Here is a 25558-nt window from a genome sequence, read left to right on the forward strand (position 1 = left end):
ACGCACAAGCTCCTAACACTACTGACTGCAAGCTCTATTATAAAAGATAGATATATCGCTAGCTATATAGGTGAGGTGAATATAGCGGTGTATACTGCGGTCAGGGCACGCAGACAACAACCACTACAGAAAAGCAAGATCGAAAAATCGGCCGATAACGATCGGTGTATACTGTGTTGAAGGTACACAGAACACCCACTAACTGCTTCAGACGCCAACACACTACACAAGGCCGCCGCGCTGGCGGCCTTATATAGTGTGGGGCGTGTACTACACAGCCTGAGCTATGATTGGCCCCAGGCATCCTGCCTGTGGTCAATCATGGCTCTCCTCGCTGCTGGCGCTGTGATTGGCCAAGCATGCGGGGTCACAGTGCATGCTTGGCCAATCATGAGCCAGCAATGCACTGCGATGACACAGTGCATTGTGGGCCGTGAGTGCCACACGAATTTGGCGCGAACGGCCCATAATGTTCGGAATTCACCGAACGGGCGAACAGCTGATGTTCGAGTCGAACGTATGTTCGACTCGAACACGAAGCTCGTCCCTAATAATAAACCAGACCTTCAGTTTGCAAAGGACATGGTAAAACAAACATCTAATTCTTAAGAGCAGAAACAGATAGGAATCTGCTACAACGTTTGTTAAAACCTCTGCAGTATACACTGATCATCCACAAGGGACTGTTTCTTTTTTCACAAAAGTGAAATTACACTTTAAAGTGATATTAAAGTCCTGCTTTTTATCATACTTATCTGCTCTGTGAAATGGTTTTGCATACAGCAGCCGAGGTCCTCCGCTTCTTGGGTCCCCGTCAGTGCTCCTGGCCCCTCCCTCCTGCTGGGTGCCCCCACAACAAGCAGCTTGCAATAGGGGCACCTGAGCCGCTGCTCTGTGTGTCCATTCACACGGGGGCCGTGGCTCAGCCCCGTTCTCTTAGTCCCCTGATTGGCTCACTGGCTGTGATTGAGAGCAGCGGGAGCCCAAAAGCCAATCAGCAGTGCGAGTCCCCGGAGAGGCATGGACTCTCATAGACATTGCTGGATCGAGAGGGGACTCAGGTAAGTATTAAGGGGGGCTGCTGCACTCAGAAGATTTTTTTTACTTTCATACATTTATAAAATGGAAATGGAAATTTATAAATTTCATTAATTTATAAAGGTAAAAAAACCCTGTGCTTTTACAACCACTTTAAGCTGGTCACATTCATACATATAATCAAAACAACAAAAATCTAAATAGATAGTTTCCCTTTCAGGCAAATTATGAAGCTTAAAAATAATGGTCCCATTCTGAAACAATACAAGAAGGAACAAGAGCGTCAGCAAGTTATCTTGAACTTCAACAACCGATTCTACTTGATCAGGAACATACAGATCCATCTTTTCAGACATACAGTATATTTCTAAAAAGAAAAGGGATTAGACGATTTCTTTGCCTTACATTTATTATCTTTTGTAACAGCATGAAAGCTAATTAATAGATCCATTCAATTAGTGATATGTAGATATGCAAGACTGATAGAAACATGAGGTTTTTTTTAACTTCTTTCTTTATTTTATGAGCCAAAACAGTGCAGACTTTTGTTCTGGGAGAGGACTAATTAATCATTTGTGCGGAGTACACCCTAGATCAAATAAAAAGGCTCAATACACGATATAAGATCTAGTCATCTATGGAAGCTTCCGCTATGAATAGTTATCGCTCCTTCTCTATCGCTGTGTCTGCAGGCAGGCACTGCTGCAACTTACAAGGCACTTTTCCCATTTAACCACAAACAATGTGTAAAGTATAATAATTATGGTAATTATGATTAAACTGTGAATATATTGTGACCTACAAGGCCACAACTTTACATACACATCACAGTAACACTGCGATAGCTAAGAGTCCAAGTGAGACAAAGGTGACTACACAACAGAATAATTAGGAGGTAAGGAAATTATAGACGTAGGTAATAGGAAAATATGTTTCTAATCTTGATTTAACAAATAACATAACATATGGGTGGCTTTGTATTGCATAGATTACAGATGGTAATAAATGTTAGCCCTTGTACACACGGTCGGAGATTCCGACAACCAAATCCGTCGGATTTTGTCCGTCGGATTTTGTCCGAAACTGTTGCATACACACGGTCGGACAAAGTTGTCGGAAAATCCGACGTGATTACGTTATTTCGTTACGACGGGACTACATTCACGCTAGTAGCCAATAGCTTTGGTGTAGGAATTTGATCTGAGCATGCGTGGCACTTTGTCCGATCGTAATTCTCTACACATGATCGGAGTATGTCCGATCGGAGCATTTTGTCGGAAAATTTTACCAACAAGTTGAAAAACTTGGTCCGTCGGATACTCCGATGGAAACAGTCCGATGTAGACCACACACAGTCGAAAAATCCGACAAAACGGTCCGATCAGACACATTCCGTCGGAACCTCCGACCGTGTGTACAAGGGCTTAGACTAACTGATTCAAAGTTCAAAATTAAGTTCCTAAAAGTCCACTCAAAAAGAACAATGTGGTAGGTTAAAAGTAGAACTTGATGTGACACATACTCTGGTGGCCCATTGGGTAAAATATGTTGTGTTCCTCCAGGACAAGAGTAGGCAACTGTGAGAGAACCACCGCTCCCGGTAAGTCCACAAATCCAAGAAAACAGTCCCTCCAGGAATGGAGAAACCCAGGTTCAGGCACGGCATATACTTGTTGCAAATAATTGAAGAACTCTGGACGGCCGCACTCCAGGATAAATTCAAATGCCTTTTATTCGTGGAGCAGAATCACACAAAAGTGGGTCACAGCAAAGCAACAATACTAACGCGTTTCACACTACCAAGAGTGCTTACTCATAGCTGGGTAAGCACTCAGTCCAGAGGGTAGTATTGGGCACTTTATTGGTAGGTTGACTAAAGCACATAAACTTGAGGTAAGTATAGTAACAAGTCCTAGTTGCAACTTCGGAAACACCCAATAAGAGGATAATATGTGACCGGTCTACACTACGTGGCATGTTCACCAATGCCAGGAGCCCGGTGGACACGATGGTGGACTAAAGATACTATTGTATGAGGAGGATTTTGATTTTGTGGGAATTTCAGAGACTTGGTTCAACAGCTCTCACGATTGGCCTTGCAACCATTCAAGGGATACCCTTTATTGCAGGGACAGAGCGGGTAAAAAAAGGGGGAGGGGTATGCCTGAATATCAAGAATAATGTGAATGTGAGAGATGACATCACTAAGGGAGCTGGGGAGGAGGTGGAGTCCTTATGGGTAGAGCACCAAAGGGATGAAGCTAAGGGGAACATAATACTGGGAGTATGCTATAGGCCCCCTAACCTGAGGGAGGAGGGGGAGGCAGACCTCCTATAACAATTTGGATTAGCAGCAAGGATGGGAATTGTTATCATAATGGGGGATTTTAATTATCCAGACATAGACTGGGTGGAGGGAACCACGCATTCGTCTAAGGCTCCCCAGTTCCTAAATGTCTGGCAGGACAATTTCATAGGTAAGATGGTAGACCAACTAGAAGTAAAGTGTTACTAGATCTACTGATTACCAACAATACAGACCTGATCACGGATGTGGAAATACAGAGCAATTTAAGAAACAGCGATCACAGGTCAACTGGCTGCAGTATAAATCACAAAAATAAAAAAAACATAAGGGAAATACAAAGACACTGAATTTCAAAAGAGCCAACTTCCTTAAACTACGAACCTTGCTAGAAGATATAAATTGGGATAAAATCTTAGGAACAAAGAACATGGAGGAGAGATGGGTTCGCTTTAAGAGCATATTAACTGCTTGCTGCCCGCCCACTGTCAAATGACGGCGTCCCAAAACAGCCGCTATCGTGCGTCCTAGGAACATGGTGCGACCCCGATCTCTGTAAAGAGCCGTGTCCATGGCTCTTTAACCATGTGATCGGCTGTGTCCAATCACAGCCGATCATATGTAAACACGGAAGTGCCGGTAGTCAGCTCTCCTTGCCTCACACTGACAGAGTGTGAAGAGAGAAGAGCCAATCAGAGGTATCTCCTTACAGGGGGAAATGTAGGAATATAATCAGGGCAATGATCATCAGTGCCCAGATTACAATAGTGTAATACACTGTCACCAATCAGTGCCCAACATTGCCCACCAATGCCAGATACTTTATCAGTGCCCACCACTGCTGACAAGTGCCACCAATCAGTGCCCATTAGTGTTGCCAGTCAGTGCTGGCAATCAGTGCCACCTATCAGTGTTGCCCATCAATGCCCATCACTGCTGTTAATGCCCATCAGTGTCGCCCATCAGTGCCACCCATCAATGCCCATAAGTACCGCCTATCAGTGCCCACCAGTGCCACCTGTTAGTGCCCACCAGTGCCGCCTAACAGTGCCCATCAGTGCCACCTATCAGTGCTCATCAGTGCCACATATCAGTGCCAACTATCAGTGCCCATAAGTGTGACATATTAGTGCCTCATCAGTGCCACCTAATCAGTGCCCATAAGTGTCACCTCATCAATGCCCACCAGTTTAGCCTATCAGTGCCGCCTCATCAGTGCACATCAGTGAAGGTGAAAAATTACTTAGTTACAAATTTACATTTACTGATTTACTGACAAATTTACATTTACTGACAGAAAAAAAGTAAAATATTTGGTCTTTTTTAGGTAAAAAATAAAAAACCCAGCAGTGATTAATTACCACCAAAAGAAAGCTCTATTTGTGTGAAGAAAATCATAAAAAAAGTGTTTGGGTGCAGTGTAGCATGACCATGTAATTGTCATTCAAAGTGCGACAATGCTGAAAGCTTAAAAATGGCTTTGGCAGGAAGGGGGTGTAAGTGCTTGTCATCCCATTGGGTAATAAATTTAAAAGAGCGAACAAAAGTCCTGTATGGTTAATGCAAATATAAAAATGCATATAAAAGCAAAAGAGAAAGCCTTAAAAAAATACAAGTTTGAGGGATCATCATCAGCATTCAAACTTTTTAAAGAATACAACAAGAAATGTAAGGGTGCAATTAGGGCAGCTAAGATAGAACACGAAAGACACATAGCGGAGGAGAGCAAAAAAAATCCCAAGAAATTCTTTAACCACTTCAGCCCCAGACCATTTTGCTGGTCAAAGACCAGATCACTTTTTGCGATTCGGCACTGCGTCGCTTTAACTGACAATTGTGCGGTCATGCAATGTGGCTCCCAAACAAAATTGGCGTCCCTTTTTTCCCACAAATAGAGATTTCTTTTGGTGGTATTTTGATCACCCCTGCGGTTTTTATTTTTTACGCTATAAACAAAAATAGAGCGTAAATTTTGAAAAAAAAACGCATTATTTTTTACTTTTTGTTATAATAAATATCCCCCAAAAATATATAAAAAAAAATTTTTTCCCTCAGTTTAGGCCAATACATATTCTTATACATATTTTTTGTAAAAAAAAAATCGCAATAAGCGATTATTGATAGGTTTGCGCAAAAGTTATAGCGTTTACAAAATAGGGGATAGTTTTATGGCATTTTTATTAATAATTTTTTTTTACTAGTAATGGCGGCGATCAGTGATTTTTATTGTGACTGCGACATTTTGGCGGACACATCGGACATTTTTGGGACCATTGTCATTTATACAGCAATCACTGCTATATAAAGTGATTCCTGTGTAAATGACACTGGCAGTGAAGGGGTTAACCAATGGGTGGCAGTGTAGGGGTTAAGTGTTCCTAGGGGTGTGCTACTAACTGTGGGGGGCTGGGCTTTCATTTAGTGAACACTGATCTCTGCTCCAATCACATGGAGCAGAGATCAGCATCACTAGTTGCTAAGCAGAACGGGGAAATGCTGTTTACAATGGCATTTCTCCGTTCAGCCTCCCCGTGAGACGAACGCGGGTATGCCCATGGCGATCGAGTTTGCGGGACCCGCGACCAGAGTCACGGGGGGTCCCGACCGGCACACGATGAGGACCCCCGTGAGTCTGGCACGCGATGAGGAAGGAGAGATTGTGCCTTTATTATGGCCAGGGAGGTCACTTTTGGAAGTCTTTTCCTACATGTCCAGGGAACAGACCTTAGGTGGCATTGTTTCATTCTCAGTTATCCAGAAGGATAAGCCCCTGATTTCGCCCACCCTTTCTTAGGCTGAGTTGTCCATCGAGATACAGGCTCTAATCGACTCCAGAGCTACAGGCCTGTTCATTGATGCTTCCTTTGTATCGAAGCACTCGATTCCGCTGCAGTTGCGTGACACTCCACTTGCCATTGAGGCTCTCGACAGGAGACCTCTACAGCCTGCCCATGTGACTCATGAAACGGTCCCATTGTCCATGGTCATAGGGGCTCTTCACCATGAGATAATCCAATTCCAAGTTATTTCCTCACCTAAGTTTCCACTGGTTATTGGTTATCCTTGGTTACAGAGGCACAAGCCCTCTTTTGATTGGCTCCATGCTGAGGTTCTCTCCTGGTCACCACAATGCAGTGAGACGTGCTTCCAGAAGGTAGCCAAGGTCCTGTGCACCTCTTCACTCTCCTCCATGCTGGAAGAGTACCGTGATTTTAACAATGTCTTTGACAAAGGTCAAGCCCGTAGTTTGCCTCCACACTGGTGCCATACCCAAGAAGAAGCAGGAAATTACGTTCTTAGACTTCTGAGAGCATTCAGCTGTGCCAACTTGTCAAAGTCTTTGTGTAAATATGTCTGTGTCATCTCTCCTAATGTGTGTGTGTGAAGTGTGTGTCTGTCTGCCCTTCAATATGGAAGCGTTGGCTTTATATGTTACATGTGAACGTCTTAACCTCACAAAAACTTAGAACCTTGTATGGCACACATTCATTTCTGCTAACTTCAGCAATATGTCTATACAGGAGAAGGTACTAGCTCAGAGTCATATATGGCATTTGATTGACAAGACCACATGTAACACTCTATACTTGAAGTAATGTGCTGATCATGTAATGTCATATAACCAAACATCTACTAACATGAACACATATTACCAAACTTTAACTACATTAAGTAACTATATTTATTATGACTGAGACTACACTAAACTTAACAGGATATAAACATACCATATGTATTATTCCTCTGGCTACGTACTGTAGATACTTGCCTATTTTTGTCTTCTCATTACATTCTATACCAAGATACCTTATATGTCATACTCATACACAAGAAACTTTAGATGAGTATATATTTTACTGAACATTTGATCAAGGTCATTCACACATACTATTTAATATGACTAATCATAAAACCAAATATGTTTTGCAACCTAGCCACAAATATAATATAACACTTATAAGTGTTGAATTATGAATTTGAAGTCAAGGCCATCATAGACTGCAGGAAAAGAAGGGGGTAAATACAGTATTTGATTAAATGGAGAGGTTATGGTCCGGAGGAGAATCTTGGGAACCCAGTAGTAATGTGCATGCAGCAGATTTGATTTTTTTCATAGCCACCCATGGAACATTAGCCAGTTGGGCATTCGAAGGTTGCCTGGGGGGGGGGGGGGGGGGCAATGTCAGGAAAGGCATAGCCATGCAGTAGGAATTGCATGGCAGGCAGGCATATTCACGGTGCGTCGAAGCACGCACACGTGCGCCTGTCACCAACATTGGTGCCAAAGGGGCTATTTAAAGTGAGTGTACCAAAGACTCTTTGCTGTTTGGTCTGCAGCTTCTGTGTGCTCTGACCTGTTATCTGTGCTGACCTCTGATCTTAATCCGGCTTGTTCCCACTAACGCTGCCTGCTTGACACCCCAAACTCGGCTTGTTTTGGGCTTCTCTTCTCTCTTCACTAACGCTGCTCTGCTGACCTGCCAGAACGTTACCAACCCGGTCTGCCTGACCCTGCATCTGCTCTTCCAGCCTGCTACAGCTCTGATCTGCAAATCACATGCGGTTCCTGGTTATGCTGCTATGTCAGTCTGCCACAGTTCTGGTCTGCCTAGCCTTTACCGGTCTGCCTGCTGCATATCCAGCCATGGACAACCAGTCATACTGAATATGTAACTTCTAAGGTATGTACTAATAACCAGAATGTTAAGTAAGACAATCTCTGAGATTGGAAAAAATTGTTATGACGCAACATATACATATAATAATAAAAAAAATATAAATATATATAAAGTAAATGTTAAAAAACCTCTAAAGTGAAAAAACTCAAATAAAACTGACCCAAAACCATGATAGTTTCCATTATGCTACTTTCCATTTAGCTTCTAACTGTATCCGCAGCAAACACAGAAAAAACAAAGTCTGGGATCAAACATAACAGAGTGATAAACACCATTACCAATCAGATTATGAACGCTTTTTACCTTGATCTTTAATGCAGTCTGTAATTTTTTTTTTTTTTTATTATTCATATTGTTCTCTATTTGCAAAATCATTTGATTCATGGTCAGCTTTAGTAAGTTTTATGGATATAAATGTACAATACTTTGACTCATACATGAAAATAGACTTTAGTGACCGTCACTATTTGAAATATGTTAATTAAAGGCATCCCGTCCTTGGAAAGGAAAATATCGCTCCACCAATCTTTGCTGTCTTCACCACCCCCATTGGTTGCAAAATCTTCAGCATTCAACACTTTGGGGTGTATTGGATGCTTGGTCCTCCTTTGAGCAATGTGGTTTCCTTCCAGCAATCCCTATGTCAATACAGGACACAGTATTCATGTAAGAGCCCCGAGGAAGGAACCTTAGTGGCCTGGAGTTAGGCTTTAAAGGATAGGTTCACCTTTTCAGAAAAACTAAGAAAGGTAAAAAAATGTAGGTTTGTTATTTTTTTTTGCAGGAACCCATTGTATCAGCGATTAGCAGATCGCTGATGCCATGCAGGTCTCCTGCAGACCTGTCAGTGTATCTGCTTCCTCGCACTTCGTACAAGGAAGCCGATACATGCTGACAGGAAGAATTATGAACCAAATTATGAAGAATTATGAACTACCACAGTGCTCACAGCGCTGTGGTAGTTCATTGAAAACTTCATGCCAAAAGCCGCAAAGGCTGCCAGACCTTGCAGTTTTGCATTTACAGAGTGCTGTAATTGAGTGACGTGGCCAGGTGGGCGGAGACCCACGCGGCCACGTTTCCTAAACATTTTTGACAGCAAGTGGATGAAGTGAAGATCTGCTATGTTATAGAGAACCTTTGGAAATTTTATGTTTGCCTAATCCATAGGCGTGCGCACAGGGTGTTAGGGTGTGCCTGGGCACACCTTAACCATCTTGTGTGCATTAGCATTATTACTCTGTGTGTCGGTGGGGAGCTTTGCCATAAGAGAAGTGCTTACGCACTTCTTTCATTGTGGCGGCAGGGGAATCAATATTCTGGGGACATATATATGTAGCTAACACACATGCATGTGTGTTTGGGCTGTGGGGTGCAGACCCTAATGCTGCATACACACGATCGGAATTTCCACCTGGAAATGTTCGATGTGAGCTTGTTGTTGGAAAGTCTGAATGTGTGTATGTTCCATCGAACATTTGCTGTTGGAACTTCCGCACACAAGTCCGATCGTGGGTACACAAGTCCGACGCACAAAAGTCCACGCATGCTCAGAATCAAGTATGAGACGGAAGCGCTCAGTCTTCTAAAACTAGCGTTCGTAATTTAGATAGCACATTCGTCACGCAGCAAATTTTTAAATCTTTCAATGCATCGCATTCACTTCTTCATTCTCTTAATGCTAGAATAATGAAGTTGCTTTGCTGCTGATATTCACACAGATTTCTGACAAACTGATTTTTTTGTATTTCTCGTGATCTCATGACTAATCTTTGTTTTTGTAGTTTTTTTTTTTAATAAGATCTCCAAAATAATCTTTTTTTATTTTTTACAGTGATCTCATTTTTGTTTCAAAAAAATTCCCCAGATCTCCAGAATAACATTTTTTTTTGTTTTTTCTAGTGCTCTCCATAATATTTTTTTTGTCATTTTGTGTGTCAAGTCACCACAAACCCAATATTATCTTGTATTTTTTACCTCAAATAGGTTGGTTGGTGTTGGTGTCCCTTGTTAATTTGACTTTGTATTTTTGAAATGTACCTGTCTACTCACAAACAAACTGTCCTTTTTGAAGTAAAACACATAGCCAAGTATTTGTCCAAACCAAAAAATTTAATTTATTAGGGGTCCTAACAAACTAAAGAGGAAGGCAATGCTGGAGAAACAGTTGGAATTGGTGAAGCCTTTGTACCCAAGGGCAGACATCAATTATTTGACAGGCCAAATTTGTAACCTGAGGAGTCAATTTACGGTCGACAATACGGTCGAGGACTCCAAGAGATCGGGAGAAGCAGCAGATGACATATATGTCCCCAGGCTGTGGTCTTACCACAGCCTGTATCATTTGCCAGACCACACCAAACCGAGGCAATCACTCTCAACACTTCCTTCCACGCTTCCTTCCAGGCTGCTGTGGTGGGTTGGGTGGCTGTGTTGTTGGAGGTGTTGCTGGAGGAGTAATATGGCCCATATTCTCTCCTCACAGATGAAACGTTGTCCCTCCTCCATTTGTTCCAGTTTACTGGCTGTCCAACAGCCATATGACTCGGGTCCACCGGGGGTTGTTGTGAGGACCGCAGTAGCCTGCCGAATCAAAACAGTTGCTGGCTCCTCCAGGTTCTTCACCCTCCTGGTCCTTTTTGTTGGAAGGAGGAGGGGAGGAACATGGGATTCGGTCAGGCTGCTGGGCACGGCCACCTCCTGGCTGCCACTTTCCATGGCCACCTCCTGGCTGCCACTTTGCATGGCCTCCTCCTGGCTAAGACTTTCCTGTGTATGAAAATGGTACATAGTTTTAGTTTTTTGGTCATCAATCACACACAGATTTGAGCTCATGACTGTTGCAAATTGAATGTTAGCAAATAGAAAAGACTATCATTCTGACCCCAGCATTTTTCATTCTTGTCCCAATTTTTTTTGGCTACTATTGTCTATTGATATGTAAACCACTTTGTTAAATAAGAAATCAGTGCTCAATAATAACATCTAGTTAACATCATTCAATTTTTGACAAGAAATATGTTGAACGATGCTATACCTGGCTCAATCGGCAAAAGCCCGGAGCAAAGCAGTTCCCGATCCAGGAGGAGATATAAGGCCTCAAATATGTCCTTTGTAGAGACGGTGGAGATCTTGAAGAGGGCCGACTATGATGGGAAGTATGGACCGTACAGCAACCCAAATGTGAGAAAGGGGTTTCAAGGAGCAAGTGAGGAAATACTGGTCAGACCTGAAATTGACGGAGCAAGATCAGTACAGAAGAAAGAAAGTGCTGCAAAAAAGTAAGTATTTGTCGTGTGTTCCTATTATTATTATTACTTTAGTGCTGCTCCATGTACTTTTCTTTACTGTTGTACAGTTTAAAAAATGGCAAGTTTCAGGTTCATGGACACAGTAATCGTTCATAGTAAACATCGTTTGTTTGCCCACTAATATGATGTTTTTGGAAGATGCAGGTTAACTACATTTGTTCATGCCTATTTGTATTAAAATAAGTTTAGTACATTGTTGTCTAGATGGGTTTGTAAAGAATGAAATGCAAACTAGATTCAGTGTACACTCAGCAGCTGTTTACACATCTGAAAGCAGGAGCACAAGTGTGGGACACCAGAACACCATTTTTAGGGTGTCCCACACAGGTGCTCCAGTGGATACTACATGCTTTCAGCTTGGAACTCTCAAAACAGACAATTGTACGACACTTTCATGCAATGTTTCGTATTCCTATTTCTTGCCTCAAAGTTCTGTGTGCTAAGTATACCTTTTTTTTATTCACATGGGGAGAAAAGAATCGGGACATCTGAGGACACCAGAAACCCCACTACTCATGAAGAAGGGGAAATCCCCACACACCATGAAGAAGATGTGGAGGGATAGGTTCATGAAGTGGGCTAAATAGTGACCACAACAGGCCAGTGTCTGAGACCACAGCTTCAGGTAATAGATGGATGCCTGCATATGTATAATACATGGTGTGTTTTTTTATTGTTAGGTGATGTGGATGTTGTGGAAGAAGAAACTCATTTCAAAAGTGCAAGTGTACAGATCCTCACCGGTGAGATCATGGTGTGCAATCATGATTTAGAGATGGTCAAGCAAAACATCAATCACCAAAAAAAATGACCAACATCATTGATGTTTTTGGCAGAATCTAAAAACAACAAAAATTGTAAAGTTGCTTGTTGTATTTTATATTTAAAAAAAAAAATGTAATTAATTTGAAAGCCAAATTTTGAAGATGCACACAGTGTGTCAACATGTGCTATCTGCCATCACGGGATATCAATGTACGTGTTTTGTACATTGAAACACATCCATTGATCCTCCATAATGGGAGCTAGCACATATTGACATAAGGCATTGGATCAGGAGGGAAATCCACATTTTGACTCCTAATTTGTGTGCATATTCAAAATGTGGCTTTTACAGAGGTGGCATCATCCCATCCGATGAAGGCAAAAATCAACACAGTTTTGACATAATAATGTTTCATATTGCCTTCACTTTATCAAAGTTGAACTGTTCTAAGTTCCTGAGTTGTTTATGTTATGGTTTTAGCCATGCCTGTTTAGCCAAAAAAAGGCTATATCTACTATCAAACATAAATGTTACAAAACCCTTTTTTAATGCACATGTGAATGTGCTTTGAGTAAAATGTTTGATACTTAATGTGTGGCTTCTTCTTTCAATGCTCAATACCAGTTTTTGGAGTAAGTTGGTGTAGTTACAGTGACAATGGGGGTTATTTACTAAAGGCAAATCCACTTTCAGTGCACTTTCAGCAAGTGCACTTATAGTGCAAAGCGGATTTGCATTTAGTAAATAACACCCAGAGTGCTCTGAAATTTGGCCCAATCAGGCCATTTAGAAAGAGAAAAAGTCTGAATACTGTCCCCTGAACGTGAAACACCTCCATCCCTAAATTACATAGAAAAGCAGCAACAGTCACCCATGGGACTTTAAATGAAGTGTTCATGCTGATCAGAGAGTAAACAAGTATGAGTAAAAAAGTAACAACATTTATTTAAATGGTAACAATGGCATCCAACACAGAACATGAGCATGGGTAGCAGGTAAAACAGCAACATAACATAATAGTCCTCTAGCCGACGCGTTTCACAAGCTTTACTCGCATCTTCAGGGGCTGATGTGCATATCTAATATCTGCAACAACAAGTAACCTGCCCTGTACCTGGCCTCGGTCCTCCATGCTGTGGTCTCCGTCCATTCAGCTCCCGGGGAGATGTACTCCGCTGACCCTTCTTTGGGATCAGCCTTCGAGGCCAACTGTCTGACAAGTAAGTATGGGATGATCAGCTCAAGCTTCATGCTCGTGTCCAAATTAGAAGTTATACTCCAATATATATTCTACTTGTTGTTACAGATATTAGATATGCACATCAGCCCCTGAAGATGCGAGTAAAGCTCGCGAAACGCGTTGGCTTAGAGATGTATCGTGCATATCTGTACTACTAATAATCTGTGATGTTATATTATTATGGCTATGTCTAGAGGACTATTATGTTATGTTGCTGTTTTACCTGCTACCCATGCTCATGTTCTTTGTTGCATGCCATTGTTAAATAAATTTTGTTACTTTTTTACTCATACTTGTTTACTTTCTGATCAGCATGAACACTTCATTTAAAGTCCCATGGGCGACCATTGCTGCTTTTCTAATCAGGCCATTTTAGGGACTACAAGGAATTAAATCATGGAGTTGAAAAAGATGATTATTTTTATCATTAATGCATTACATACATTAACAACAAAAACAAGGTGAGTGTGTGTAGCAGACCCACAACATAATAGCTGAAGAAGAGATTGTCACCTCATGTATCAAATAAGTTACGTTTGCACTATTGAAGAAAATGGCCAAAAATAAAAGGCCATTGAAGAACTTAGGAGACACATAAGAAACACAAGCAGTAAATCAAATGATATATGAGTTCAGTTTCTAAAAAATGTTTTTATTTTAAAAATGTTTATAGATTCTCTGGCATATCAATGGCCCCCCCTACCCGCAAAGTACTCTAGATACTTTTGGCGAACTTCACTGGCGCTTTGGGGGAGCAAGCCAGGACAGTTAGGTTCAAGAGCCATCAGAGTTGTTTGATCCGGTAATAAGCCGGCCTCAGTCTCAACTAAGGTCATATAGTTTGATGCATTTGTTCACAAAAACCTATGTAATATGCAGCATGCAAGAACTATGTGATTTTATTTTCCGCCATGTTGATAGCTGTGATAAATAGGCGGAACAAGCTGGCCATTATTCCAAAGGCATTTTCCACCACTCTTCTGGCTCTGGCCAGCCAGTAATTAAAAACCCTCTGGTCCGGGGTGAGGGTCCTCAGAAGCAGAAGATGGTCTCCCAGTGCAAAAGCTTCATCCGCGACGAACGGCGAATGGGAGTCCCGCCACATTATCTTCAGGAAGTGGCAACTTCAAGCTGCCATTCTGGAGCTGTCTGAAGAACTCCGTCTGGGAGATAACTCCCCCATCCGACATTGGCCATTTTTCCCCACGTCCACATACAGAAACTTGTAAGTCGCCGACACCACTGCCAACAACACAATACTATTATACCCCTTATAATTATAATAGTATGACCCCGAGTTGGGGGGTAGGACGAGGCAGACTTGCTTCCCATCTATTGCCCCACTGCAGTTGGGGAAGTCCCACTGCTGGGCAAACAGGGAGGCCACAGTCTGCCATTCCTGTGGGTTTGAAGTAAACTGTGGAGTCAAACAAGAAAACATTTTTTTTACTTTTGCACATAAACATTGCAAGCAGATTAGACACAAACATTCTTGGCCAACATAAGTATAACATTTCTTGAAATTAGTATTTCAAGACAAAGTATAAGGTACATTTATCACCCCTTCTGATGGGCCATTGTAAAAATTTTAGGAGAGGGGGGTGTTTTGGACAGGTAACCATCTCCACTTCATTGAGAGCTGAATGCATAAATAATGTGTGCTACTTTGGCCAGACCCTCCTTGCTTACACTATTAGCAGCATACTGGACAGGTAATAAGTGTCATAATACAAAATTATAAATACACGCTGTACAAATTGAAGCACATTTTTACATTCTACAATTACCTATGAAGATATTAGGAGAAAAAAAACTTGAAACATAACCATTTGAAAGTATTCAGGCAGGCCCTTGCACTACATACTTTGGTGAATTCATCCATAAATCTGAACACAAAAGAGGTAGGTTTAGTATGTATGGGTTTGGCAAAGTCAGTAGATAGAGGATTGGTATTGGCTGACTAAAGCCACGTACACACGGGCGGACTGTATGGCCAACTTAGTCCGTCAGACAATCCGACGGACAGTCTGTCCTACTTTCGAATGAACGGACTTGACCACACACGATGAACAAACAGTCAGTCGAAAGCTTGCGCAATGACGTGTACAGCACGTACGACGGGACTAGAAATAGGACGTCCAATACACAGCAATGCAACCTTCCGCCGTGTAAATCCTTTCTGAGCATGCGCCATACTTAGTCCGTCCAACTAGCCTACTCACGAGCGGATTGTCCGCTGAAACCAAAGTCTGACGGACAATATTACGGAAATTCCGAAATACTTAGTCCGCCAGACTGCACGCTGAAAAACTCAGCTGAAGCCCACACACGAGCGGACTGTCCGCTGAAATGTGTTTCGGCGGACTAAGTTGGGCAGACAGTCCGCCCGTGTGTACGCGGCTTTAGTGGTTGGGGAGGAGGGAGGGTTCCAAATGAGTTTGGGCCCCAAAAAAAGCCTCTTGCACTCTGCCTGAATTTAAGGACAACAATAAAACATTTGGACACATTTTAGGGGGTGTTTAGGGTAAGCAATACAATGGAGCTGACAAAATATATTGTTAAGTGACTAGGCTAGGTGTGTATGGGCCCAGGCATGCTGGGGAGGTTAGTGAAGGCAAATATGCATGAAGGAAAAAAAGGAGCATTTAAAGCTTCCAGCATGCATGAGGACATTCACAGCATATTACAATCATGGTAATTAAGGAATGATTAAATAAATACAATACATTAGCAAACATTATATACATAGAATGTGATCTTAAAGGATAACACTTACCTTAATATAGTCCTTCTGCAGGACCTGAATAACGGCAGAACAGGTCTCTGGAATAATGATTCCTAGAGCCTGGGGGGAGAATCCAGTCATAAACTTGATATCCTGGAGACTTCTCCCCATCACCAAGTACCGCAAGGTGGCGACGAGCCTCTGTTCAGGGGTGATGGCTTGCCGCATGCAGGTTTCCTGCTTCATAATACAGTATAAGGGGACAGCAAAGCCAACAGACGGTGAAAAATGGGGTCCGCCATCCGGAGATAATTCCTGAAATCATCAGGATTATTCTCCTGGATCTCCCGCAAAAAAGGCATGTGCCAGAGTTGGTCACACTGGAGCAACCAATTCTTCGTCCATGAACTCCTGCTTGCCCTGTTTATGGACTGGACTTGGGTCAAAGCAAGAACTCCAACACCAAGCCCAAGCACAGCACAAACTCTACGACAAGAACATACCTGCAACATGGTTTGAAAACAGTCAGCTGGTCAGAACAAACTAACGCACTGAAAATCGGAAAGAACCTGAGAACAATCTGAAAATCAGAAACGAGCAGACAAGAACGCACTGAAAAACAGGAGTATCATTCAAATGCAAGCACAGCTTCAGAGGACTATTCAGACCACCAGGCTGCCCGTCAAAGTATCAGTGTGTCATAGAGGGGGTGAATTCCGTAATTAAACCCTGTTTCAGCAAATGGTTAAAGAAATAGGAAAAAAACACTGCATAATCGTGTCAATGATGGAAATTATTTCAAAGAGTGGTATGTAACTTGATAGAGGCTGTATGATCTAGATAACCACTTCCTCAATGCAAAATATGAATTTCCTTTTCTCTATACCAATGAGATACCAACAGGGCAGGAGGGATCCAAACCGACAGCCATTGCCAAGGGAGGAAATAATCCCCTGAAACATAAAAACCATGTCCTGCAGGGATCAAACCGGGCGAGCGGCTGCAACAGAGGCGGACAAACTTTTGTACAATGACCATATAAATTTCATGTGTTGGTTTTAATATAATACATTTTTAAATAACATTTTTGAAATTGATATTCTTCTCAATTTGATTAATTTTACACTTTAAAACTTCCACTTTCACTTTTCTCTTTTCAATATTTCGATTATGGGGAGGTGGTGCATGTAAAAAAAGACCTCTTATCCTTGGATAAAAAAAAATTTGGGGTATTTTTGTGAACTCGCAGAGATTTTAAAGGCATAAACCTTGGTAAAATTTACATACAGAGATGTGCTAAATCTTTTTTTTTATTTTGCCCTAATACACACTTTAAACTTAACATGAAATATTCTACTGTTACATTAATGTTATTCCAGTGATAATATCTGACATCGCATGGATACTGTTTACAAAATGCACTTAGAACAAGAGGCCCTATTGATAATTGTGTATTGGCATTTGGCTTCATGAATTAATGACAACATAGAAAATCTAATTATCAAGGACATCATTGCCAAGTGCTTGCTTCCAGGAATCAATTGTTTTCTGTATCTAATAATTGTATCCTGCCCTGAACTGCAGCCATATGCAATCTGCAGCCAGAAGACTTTCCGATTGGATAAGAAAGTAAAAAAATATTTATAGACAGATAAATATTTAATAAATGCAGAATTTAAACAGCATAAAAATCTATACTTCTATCCACACCACTGTGGTTGGTTATTCAATGAACTACAGTAGCTATTAGCAATTGTTAACGGCCATTAACTTAAAAGGCTCCTATGAACTGCTTACGGCTGGTATATTTCAGTGAATAACCCCCTTAGGTGTTAGAAAGGTTTGTATATATTTTGGATTGCCATTACTACAGCTTGTGGTTGTAAATGTACAGTTCTTATATCTTATATGTCGAGCATGAAAGATTGAAGATAAATATAAGCTTCTCTTAAGCAAAAATAAGAGCAAATCAATATGACGCTTTGTTTTCATGTTAAAAACCTCACAGTGAAACCTGCATTTCAATATTCTTGTTATACCTACTCAAAACGTGTTGAGTAATAAAGTGGATTCGTCATACAGACAGCTTAAAAAAGTATTGCACATTAAAGTAGACTTGTCATTCAGATAGCCAGACACACGCAAGGTGCCTTTAGCCAATCATGGCTCAGGGGGACTAAGTCCATGTCCCACACTATATAAGGCTGCTTACACAGCGGCCATGTGAGGGTTGTTGGCGTGGACAGAGAGATAGCTTGATTTAGATTAAGCAGGCAGGTTATTCAGTTAGTGACAGTGTATTTGAGATTATATATATATATATATATATATATATATATATATATATATATATATATATATATATATACTCTGCATTTAGCATAGACTATATATTCAGTGCTTACTCGATTTTCAGTCAGTGTGCAGGCAGTGTATACATACATACATACACTCAGTCCCATGTATATATATATATATATATATATATATATATATTCTCACAAAAGTGAGTACACCCCTCACATTTTTGGAACTATACTTTTCATGTGACAACACTAAAGAAAATGACACTTAGCTACAAAGTAGTGAGTGTACAGCTTGTATAAGAGTGTACATTTGTTGTCCCTTCAAAATAACTCAACACACAGCCATTAATATCTAAACCGCTGGCAACAAAAGTGAGTACACTCCTAAGTGAAAATGTCCAAATTGGGCCCACTTAGCCATTTTCCCTCCCCGATGTCATGTGACTCGTTAGTGTTATAAGGTCACAGGTGCGAATGGGGACCAGGTGTGATAAATTTGGTGTTATCGCTCTCACTCTCTGATACTGGTCACTGGAAGTTCAACATGGCACCTCATGGCAAAGAACCCTTTGAGGATCTGAAAAAAAGTATTGTTGCTCCACATAAAGATGGCCTAAACTATAAGAAGATTGCCAAGACCCTGAAACTGAGCTGCAGTACGGTGGCCAAGACCATACAGCGGTTTAACAGGCCAGGTTCCACTCAGAGCAGGCCTCACCATAGTCAACCAAAGAAGTTGAGTGCACATGCTCCGTGTCATATCCAGAGGTTGTCTTTAGGAAATGGACGTATGAGTGCTGCCAGCATTGATGCAGAGGTTGAAGGGGTGGGGGATCAGCCTGTCAGTGCTCAGACCATACACCGCACGCTGCATCAAATTGGTCTGCATGGTTGTCATCCCAGAAGGAAGCCTCTTCTAAAGATGATGCACAAGAAAGCCAGCAAACAGTTTGCTAAAGACAAGCAAACTAAGGACATGGATTACTGGAATCATGTCCTGTGGTCGGATGAGAACAAGATAAACTTATTTGGTTCAGATGGTGTCAATCGTGTGTGTTGGCAACCAGGTGAGGAGTACAATGACAAGTATGTCTTGCCTACTAGGGATGAGCTTCGTGTTCGAGTCGAACGTACGTTCGACTCGAACATTGGCTGTTCGTCCGTTCGGCGAAATCCGAACTCTTGGTCCGTTCGCGTCAAAATTCGTGTGGCGCTCACGGCCCACAATGCACTGCGATGGCGCAGTGCATTGCTGGCTCATGATTGGCCAAGCATGCACTGTGACCCCGCATGCTTGGCCAATCGCAGCGCCAGCAGCGAGGAGAGCCATGATTGGCCACAGGCAGGATGCCTGTGGCCAATCATAGCTCAGGCTGTGTAGTGCACGCCCCACACTATATAAGGCCGCCATTGAGGCGGCCTCGTGTAGTGTGTTGGCATCTGAAGCAGTGGGTGTTCTGTGTACCTTCAACACAGTACACACCGATCGTTTTTGGCTGATTTCCTATCTTGCTCTTGTGTAGTGGTTATTGTCTGTGCCCTGACCGCAGTATACACCGCTATATTCACCTCACCTATATAGCTAGTGATCTATCTTTTATAATAGAGCTTGCAGTCAGTAGTGTTAGGAGATAGTGTGTGCTGTCTGCGTGCTCTGTACCCAGTACATACCGCTATAATCCACCTACATAGCTCTTCTCTATTTGAGCCCACTTGCCATCTGCAGGAGTTATTGGAAGTTGTGTGTGCCTCCAGCACAGCACAGTATACATCTGTATATACCCCTTTATCTCTGCTGTTTTCTGGTTATTGTCTGCGTGCCCTGACCGCAGTATACACCGCGATATTCACCTCACCTATATAGCTAGTGATCTATCTTTAATAATAGAGCTTGCAGTCAGTAGTGTTAGGAGATAGTGCGTGCTGTCTGCGTGCTCTGTACCCAGTACATACCGCTATAATCCACCTACATAGCTGTTCTCTATTTGAGCCCAATTGCCATCTGCAGGAGTTATTGGAAGTTGTGTGTGCCTCCAGCACAGCACAGTATACATCTGTATATACCCCTTTATCTCTGCTGTTTTCTGGTTATTGTCTGTGTGCCCTGACCGCAGTATACACCGCGATATTCACCTCAGCCTAAGGCCCAATTTTTCTGCCCCTGTTTAACAGGGGCGTTTAAGTACAATTTTTGATGCAATGCTTTGCAGCAGGGCTAATTCCAGCAAAAAAAACTAGAGTATATGGAAGAGGATGCAGTGTTGTGGCACCAGCACCACAACCACCAAAGGTCAATTTTTCTACCACTGTTCAACAATGGCATGTAAATACAATTCTTGATATAATCGTTCACAGCAGGGCGCTCCAGCGCCCACTAAGAGTCACTTTCAGGGCTTACAATGTTGTGGCAAAACCAACACCTTGTTCCGCCATTTCTGCAGAGCATATAGGGCAGGCCCCTACTTTCAAACATCCAACTTACAAACATCTCCTACTTGCAAACGCAAGGAGACAGCAGCAAGTGAGATGAAAAAAGATGGACGACAAAACAAATTATACAGGGGTGATAACCCTTCCCTATGTTTTCCAAAAAGCTTAAAAATAGTTTTTTTGACTGGAGCTACACTTTAAAAATGTACCAGTTGAAAATTACAAACAGATTCAACTTAACACAACAAACCTACACAGTCCCTGTCTTGTTTGCACCGCCTGTATACTGCTGTTCTGAGTATATAGGGCCTGGGGGCCACACGCATTTCCTTTTTTTAATATGGGTACAGGGTTCCCCTTAATATGCGTACAAGACCCAAATAGGCTGGTTATGGGCAGGGAGGGCTACACATGCCATTTTTCTCAATGATTTTCAACCATATTGCAGGAACCAGATATAACATTAAAACCGCAAGCAGTTTTAAATGGTGTTATTTCCGTTTAATGTCATTTTGTGCAGGGACTGTTCTAAACACGGGAAACACGTGGCACTTCACAGGCATACTACAGACACCCCCCAGGCACCATATTTAAAGGAATATTTCACTTTTTTTTCACTTTCATTGTCAGTAAAATCAGTGCTCCCGCCAAAACGGTCATTTTTAAAAACATTTTAGGCATTGACCCATGTCCCCTGGGGCAGGAGGCAGGTCCCCAAACCCTTTTTAGGACAGTATCTTGCATATTAGCCGTTAAAATTAGCACTTTCCATTTCGAACGTTCGAGTCCCATAGACTTCAATGGGGTTCTAACGTTCGTAACGAACGTGGGGTCCGTTCGAAAGTTCTGGTACGAACCGAACCGGGGGGTGTTCGGCTCATCCCTATTGCCTACAGTCAAGCATGGTGGTGGGGGTGTCATGGTCTGGGGCTGCATGAGTGCTGCCGGAACTGGGAAATTACTGTTTATTGAGGGAACCATGAATGCCAACATGTACAGGTGATATACAGAAGCAGAGCATGATCCCCTCCCTTCAGAGACTGGGCTGCAGGGCAATATTCCAACATGATAAGGACCCTAAACATCTCCAAGACAACCACTGCCTTGCTAAAGAAGCTGAGGGTAAAAGTGATGACTGGACAAGCATGTCTCCAGACCTGAACCCTATTGAGCATCTGTGGGGCATCCTCAAATGGAAGGCGGAGGTCTCTAATATCCACCAGCTCCGTGATGTCATAATGGAGGAGTGGAAGAGGACTCCAGTGGCAACCTGTGAAGGTCTAGTGAACTCCAAGCAGAAGAGGGTTAAGGCAGTGGTGGAAAATATTGGTGGCCGCACAAAATATTGACACTTTGGTCCCAATTTATACATTTTCATTCAGCGGTGTACTCACTTTTGTTGCCAAGGGTTTAGACATTATTGTCTGTGTGTCGAGTTATTTTGAGGGGACAGCAAATTTACAAGGGTATATAAGCTGTACACTCAGTACTTTACATTGTAGCAAAGTGTAATTTCTTCAGTGCTGTCACATGAAAATATTTACAAAAATTTGAGAGGTGTACTACTCATTTTTGTGAGATACTATATATATATATATATATATATATATATATATATATATATACTCTGCATCCAGTGTAGCCTATATCTACAGTGCATTTGGTGGTGTACCGTTTTTAATACACTTGAGGCAGTGTACACCGTATTGAATACAGTGTGTACAGTTACTATTACACTTCTGGTGGTGTACACAGTACAGTGCAGATGTAGTACAGTTTCTACAATTTTTCTGGTGGTGTACACAGTATCTAATACAGTGTGTACAGTTTCTACTACACCTCTGTTAGTGTACACAATACGGTGCAGCCAAAGTACAGTGTCTATTACACTTCTGGTGGTGTACACAGTACACAATGCAGTGCAGACGTAGTACAGTTTCTACTATTTTTCTGGTGGTGTACACAGTATCTAATACAGTGTGTACAATTTCTACTACACTTCTGTTGGTGTACACAGTACACAATATAGTGCAGCCGAAGTACAGTTCCTTATGCAGTGCAGGCGGTGTACACAGTATCTAACATAGTGTGTACAGTTTCTACTACACTTCTGTTAGTGTACACAGTACACAATACGGTGCAGCCATAGTACAGTGTCTACTACTTTTCTGGTGGTTTACACAGTATCTAATACAGTGTGTACAATTTCTACTACACTTTTGGTGGTGTACACAATACACAATACAGTGTAGCCAAAGTACAGTTTCTTGTACAGTGCAGGTGGTGTACACAGTATCTAATATAGTGTTTACAGTTTCTACTACCCTTCTGGTGGTGTACACAGTATACAATACAGTGCAGCCGTTGTACAGTTGCTAATACAGTGTAGGCAGTGTACACAGTATCTAATACAGTGTGTACAGTTTCTAATACACTTCAGGCAAAGCTCTTCCTTTTTTGCCAAGCTCTGGAGAAACTGCACTTGCAAAAGTGCACAGTCCATTTGCCTTTAGTAATCACCCCCATGTATATTTTTCTCTCAGCATTTATAATGGATCTCATTGTTAGAAAGATGTAGTGAAGCAATTTTAGGGGGACTGTAGGGCATGAGCAATGAGCAATTTCTGCCTCTCATATAGGTTACCACTGACATCATTGATCTTTTTAGCTATCTGTAAGGGGGAAATTTGTCACAATGACCACAAGTGTATGGAGCATTCTTCCCACTGTCCATCACACTAACATATCATGAGTTGTAGATAGTATAGTCATTTTTTAGCAGGCGTTCACTGAGACCAGAAAGTAATTTTAAGGGTTCCTCTGTGATCAAAAGTTTAAGAAAGGATGGTCTAGTACAGGGGTGGCCAACCCGCGGCTCTCGAGCCGCATGCGGCTCTTTGATCGGTTTCCTGCGGCTCTTCGGGCTGGTTCGGGCTGTTTCATTGCGGTGACAGGCAGCCCGAGTCTCTGCACTCCTCCGCTCCTCCCACACATCAACAGCCAATCAGCATGTAGTGTCCCCAGCCCGCCACATTTGAATACATAGGCGCTGGAGTGAGGCTGAAGGGGGGCAGAGGAAGGAGAAACACGCTGTATCTGAAGCCGATGAGATACAAAAAGGTATGGCCACAAGTGTGCAGGTTACTGATCTGTCCTCCCTTCTCCTTCTGTCTTGCTCTGTACTTTTTTTTTTTTTTTAATAACCTTTCACCTGAACACTGATAAGATCTGCTCAGCACATTCTCTGTCTTTTGATAGTGTGACACACTGCTGGCTGTTAACCATTTCAGCTTCTTTTCACTTATTTATCCAGAGCTCTGTGTGTGCTGCATGCTTTCTGTGATGTTTTTTGGAAGAATTCACTGCTAGTTCAGGCTAGATGACCCATTAACTGTTTATTGTTATCCTGACCAGTTCACTGTTTGTAAGACAATTTGTATTTTGGAAATTAGATGAGCTGCTGTCTTCTGTCACATGGATGTACTTTCAAAGGAAGATTACTGACCTGTGGTCTTTGTAGTGTTAAAACAGTGTGTGACATTTACAATAAATCCAGCTGAGCAAAAGTATGTGTGTATGAGGAAGGGATGGGGTGATGTTCATGTGTGCCCATGCGTATGATGTGGCTCTTTGCGGTAACTCGGTAAAAAATGTGGCTCTTGGTCTTCGTCTGGTTGGCCACCCCTGGTCTAGTATGACATGTCTTCATATCTGTTTGTCTCTTGCAGCATACATCGAGTCTCTTGTAACAGGACCACAGTCTCTGGCTGTCTTCTGTAGCATGAATGGAAAATGGTTCTGGACAGCCACACTCCGAAAAATCCTTTTTATTCAGAAAAACACTGTGGTCAGGTTTCCTGTTCTGCTGTGACATGTCATTTTGGATTTCGTGTTTTTTGAATAAAAAAGCTTTTTTCAGAGTGCAGCTGTCCAGAACCATTTTCCATTCATCGCTATATGCATTGCCAGCACCTGTGGCTTCTTTAACTAGGTGAAGATCATTGTTATTAGATGACCCTCCTGGAGCGGTGATATTTCTTTTCTCTGTCTTCTGTAGCATGTCCGCAGTCTCCTATAATATAGTCATAAGTCTTCTGTAGCATTACATACAGGGCTGCTTTTAGAAATTATGGGGCCCCGTACAGCCTTCCTGATGATGCCCTCCCCACCCCGCCCACATCCCCACTCCCTCTGGGTTGCAGCAGAACTGCGGCACTGACTTTATTTGCCAACCCCCGAATATGAAAGAAAAAAGTCCCCCCTCTACTCTCACCTGCTGAGCCTCCCTGTTGACCTGTTGGGGCCCAGGGAAATGTAATTTAAGCCCTGGTAAAAATTGGAGCGGGGGGGTGTGGTCTAATAAAATCCAATTATTAATTTAGGCAGAGATGAACACAATAAAGCTGCCCGGGCCCCACTTGTTTAGCTGATGAGGCATGGGTCCAGTACAACAATACCAGTTGCACTGCCTTATCAGCGGCCCTGATTACATATGCTGAATATCATAAACAACCCTTTGGTGATATAACGGGGATTAATGATACCCCTAAATCTTCTACACTGACTACCACTGCTATAGAATATCCATGTATAGTGTACACTGGATAGTAAGCTCTTCCTGGGAAAGGAAAGATGTGCAAAGTCCATGGTTTTTCTAAAGCACTGAATTTGTTGGTGCAACATAAGTGAATGCAAATAACACAACGTTCATTTACATTTTGTAAAATGTAACATGCACACCTAGTCAGTACAAAAAAA

General features: G+C 42.1%; 1 protein-coding gene across 1 annotated transcript in view; it reads right to left on the minus strand.

Annotated features, from left to right (window-relative positions):
* CAMKMT (calmodulin-lysine N-methyltransferase) overlaps positions 1 to 25558 on the minus strand; it is a 662536-nt gene that overhangs the window by 33142 nt on the left and 603836 nt on the right. The window lies entirely within an intron of this gene.

This window comes from Lithobates pipiens, unplaced genomic scaffold (genome assembly GCF_037356315.1).
Source record: "Lithobates pipiens isolate NorthernLeopardFrog02 unplaced genomic scaffold, aLitPip1_a1.2 Scaffold_18, whole genome shotgun sequence".
NCBI classification, from domain to species: Eukaryota; Metazoa; Chordata; class Amphibia; order Anura; family Ranidae; genus Lithobates; species Lithobates pipiens.